This window comes from Vulpes vulpes, chromosome 14, assembly GCF_048418805.1.
Source record: "Vulpes vulpes isolate BD-2025 chromosome 14, VulVul3, whole genome shotgun sequence".
NCBI lineage: Eukaryota > Metazoa > Chordata > Mammalia > Carnivora > Canidae > Vulpes > Vulpes vulpes.
In genome coordinates this window covers 138,531,117-138,535,505 of record NC_132793.1, presented here as the reverse complement: position 1 = coordinate 138,535,505, position 4,389 = coordinate 138,531,117, and the positions used below count along the sequence as shown (strand labels likewise).

At 40.6% G+C, this 4,389-nt stretch overlaps 1 pseudogene; it reads right to left on the bottom strand.

Moving 5' to 3' along the window:
- Nucleotides 1-1,513: 1,513 nt before the first annotated feature.
- On the bottom strand, nucleotides 1,514-2,260 carry LOC112923185 (small ribosomal subunit protein eS6-like; annotated as a pseudogene).
- Nucleotides 2,261-4,389: the final 2,129 nt, after the last annotated feature.

Sequence of the window (4,389 nt, the reverse complement as noted above, 5' to 3'; positions counted from 1 at the left end):
CATAATGTATAGAATTGTCCAATCAGCGTGTTGCACACCCGAAACTAATATAACTCTGTATGTCAACTATACTTCAATTAAAAAAAAATAGTTTTTTCAACAGATGGTTCTGGGACAACTGGATATCCATGTGCAAAAGAATAAAATTGGACCCCCACCTCATACAACATATAAGAATTAACTTCGAGTGAATCAAAAACATAGTGTAAACGCTGAAGCTAGAAGAAGCCATGGGAGTAAGTCTTTTCAATCTTGAATTAAGCAGTGGGTTCTTAAATATGACTCCAAAAGTGAAAATGGGTAAATTGGACTCAATTAAAAAGTTTAAAAAAAAATTGGACTCAATTAAAATCTAAAATACTTTTGTGCTTCAAAGGGCACAACGAAGAAAATGAAAAGACCACCTCTATCTACATGGGTGAAAATATTTGCCAACTGTATCTCTGGTGAGGGACTCATATACAGAATATATATAAAAAATCTTTTACAGATCAACTATAAAAATATAAATCACCCAATTAAATAGAATGAAAGGACTTAAAGATTTCTCCAAAGAAGATACACAAATGGCAAGAAGCACGTGAGAAGAGGCAAGACATGGTTATTCATCAGGGAAATGGAAAGTGCTATCTCCCCACTAGGATGGCGCTAGTAAAAAAGTCAGATAATAACTAGTCAGTGAAGAAGAACAGCAAGTGACATGGGGCGATCAGAACCCCGTGAACTGCACACGGGCCCGTCACATGGTGAAGTGCCCTTCGGACGACAGCGAGACAGTCTCCTAACACGGTCAAACCACTGCCTTTCCCTCAGCAATTCCATTCTAGGTTGTGTACGTGCATCTGGGTGTGTATCTGTATCTATCTCTGTATCTCTATCATCTGTCTATCATCTATCTATTATCTATCATCTACTCATCATCTATCTATTATCTATCTATCCATCTATCCAACTATCTATCTATCCAACTATCTATCTAATCATCTATGTATCATCCATCTATGTGTTATCTGTGTATCATCTATCATCTATCTGTCATCCATCACCTATCTATCTATCTATCATCTATCTATCTATCTATCTATCTATCTATCTATCTATCTATCCAACTCTCCATCTACCCAACTATCTATCTAATCATCTATGTATCATCTATCTATGTGTTATCTGTGTATCATCTATCATCTATCTGTCATCCATCACCTATCTATCTAATCTATCATGTACCTATCTATTTATCTATCTATCATCTACTATTAGAGAAATGAAAGCATGTCTACACAAGAACTTCTGCATGCAAGCTTATACAAGCATGACTTAAATTAGGGAAGACACAGATACAATCTAAATGTCTATCAACTGACGAACGGATCAACAAGATGCGGTGTATTTGTACAATGGGATATTATCTAGTCATAAAAAGGAATAAGGTGCTCGAACATGTTATAACATAGATGATCTTTTTTAAATTTTTTTGGTGTCTGATCTTATTTATTTTGTCACTTAGAAAATCTCATTTCTGACTGGACTCAGATTTAGAGGTAGAAACTCTCAGAGAGGACAGCCTCCATCTCTTGGCAATCTGTTCCTGGAGTTTTTCTTTGGCCTCCTTCATTCTGTTGGCCAAAAGTTTAGCATATTCTGGAGCCTCTTCCTTATTTTTCTTAGTACACTGTTTCTTCAAAGCAATACGCTGACGTTTGTGTTGGAAGACATGCTGAGTAACAAGATGCTGAGTCTTGGGTGCTTTGGTTCTAGGTTTCTGACCTTCTTTGTCTAGGAGCTTTCCAACAACCTACTGGCGGACATGGTCTTCTTTTGACAGATTACAGAGCTTTCGGATTCTGTGGGCCCCTTTGGGCCCCAGGCAACGAGGCACAGTGGTGTCAGTGAGTCCAGGAATATCCGTCTCCCCCTTTTTTCACAATAACCAAATGGAGAACACAGATTGGCATCCACAATGCAAGCCCGAACAGACGTGCACCTTCTCTCTTCAGTCCTCCTGGGTCGGTAGCAGGAAAGCCCCTTACTCAGCAGCAGGTGGACGCGGCTATGGGTCAAGACACCCTGCTTCGTGGGGAAGCCTTGTCTGTCATTGCCACCACTGGTTCCTGCCACGTCACCCTTCCATTCCTCGCCCAGAGCATCGGCAGCCACCTCTGTGGCCTTAGGCTTCTCATAGAAGGTGCAGTTTGCACTCATCAGCCACTTCAGTGAGTTTCTGGCCGCCAGTGGCTGGGAAGGAGACGCTCAGCTTCATCCTGAAGCGGCCTAGCAGAGATGATCCTTGAAAGCGTTTTGCCGAAAGACGCCGGATACAAAATACGTATTTTATGATCCCATTTATGTGAAAAGTCAGAATAGACAAATTCATAGAGACAGATAATGGACGCGTGAAAGAGCAAATGAGTAAATGAGGATGATTTGGAAGTGTCTTCTCTCCGTCCCCGGCAACAACGGTTGGTTTACCCAAGAGGCACGTTATACGCAGCGTCTTAGGATCATGAGAATTTTTACTGCAGGTTCACTGGCCTTGATTCTACTTTTACACAAATGCAAGAATAGAAGATTTGTTTTAGTGGAGGAAGGGGCCAAACAAGGGAAATGTGAGACAGGGCCCCCCAAAGTCCTAATGAGATGCTCCCTGCGTCACTGGAAGACCTCCTCACCCTGTCCCACCTGCAAGGTAGAGGTTCCCAGGATGGGACAGCAGCCACGTGTCTTTTTGGTAAATTGAGAAAATGGTCATCATCCTCGGCAGGGCTGCCCGTTAAGCTGTGGGGTCGGTTTCCTCACACCTCAGATCTGGTCAAATCTTTGATCAGGACAGGAGGGTGTGGCAATGTGACACTGCAACAGCTGCAGGCCGACACCACAAGAGGTCTTGCGGGTTCCAGCCTCATGCCTCCGGAGCTACCCTTGTGGACAAGCCTGGTCTAGCCTGCTGGGGGACCAGTCATCACATAGGACCTACGACACCATTTGAAACCAGTAAGTCCAGTCTGCCTAACACCAGACATCGGGCACCTACCAGTTGACAGACATCGGCCCAAGCTGGCTCCTTAAGCCTGACCTTAAGCCCAATGCAGTCACTGATATTTTGATGTTTGACTCCCATTTTGATATACTTGTTCACAGAAATTTATTTAAAAATTACAGTTTTGAAGTATTTGTTCTTGAGTTTGGTTACGTTCATTTGACCTCGCTGGAATATCTATGTGGGATGTTTTCTGTTTCCTTCAGTGGAATTTAGAAGATTATGCTCTTCCCCTGATTTCAGAAGGATTAGCCCTTAACACTGTGTTAGGAGGCAGATGGGTCTCTAAAATATGTGATCTTGGCAGGAGCAAGGTACTGAAATAAAATTTCCCACTCTTGGGTCTACCTCAGACATCACATGTGGGCTCTTTTTTTTGTAAAGCAACATGATAATTTGTTTTATTCAGTTATTTAAAAGGGTTAACAACAACAACAACAACAGAAATAAAAGTGCTACAAAGGATATGGAAACAGTGACAACGTACAACACATTGGGTTTTTGAACACATGGCCTCAGGGCCTGGCCGATGGTGGTTCTCATGACTTAAAATTAAAACACAGTTTTGAAAAAGTGAAACATGGCCTTCCCTTGCATTCTGAAGTTAGATGGTTGGACAAGTGAAGGCTCTTCCTCTTAGTTTGACTCTGACACAAACTGGTTATTATTTTTTACTCCAAAAGAGTAATTATAAGCTTTAAGTCCCAGCACTCCATGAAATAGACCCCCAGATAGTTGCAGGATTAAATAAAAACGGATGAAACAGATATAAATATACTTTTATCTGTAAGATGGGTTGAGAAGAATTTCTCATCATAAAAGCAAGGGAAAAATCACAAAAGGACATATCAGATTTGATGCTTTTGAAATATTTTGTCTGTGAAAAGATCATAAGATTAAAGGGAAAATAGAAAACTGGAAAAATACTGCATGCAACATACAGGACAAATTAAAAGTTAATATCATTTATACATACAGTTCATACTTATCAAAAAGGAAAAAGTCACAAATTTTCAAAAGGAAAAGAGTGATGAAATGTTTTATCAACTTCAGAAAATGACTTGCAATCAAAGATGTACTGAATAAAGTAAATAGACTGAATAATAATCTTATTTTCACCCATCACTAATTCAACAAACCAACTGAAGCCCTGCTTTCACTGGGTACTATTGCTAGGTATTATTTGTGTAAAATGAAATAAATCACCTTCCTTTTTTTGGTGGGGGGAGGGAGGAGGAGCTCAGTTCTGTCTGAGAAAAATAGATCAACTGGTCCATTATGCAGGGTTGCCCAGGTTGTACACTGCATGAGCTATTCAATTTCAGATGCAAATGGGCTCTTAAGGACCATGC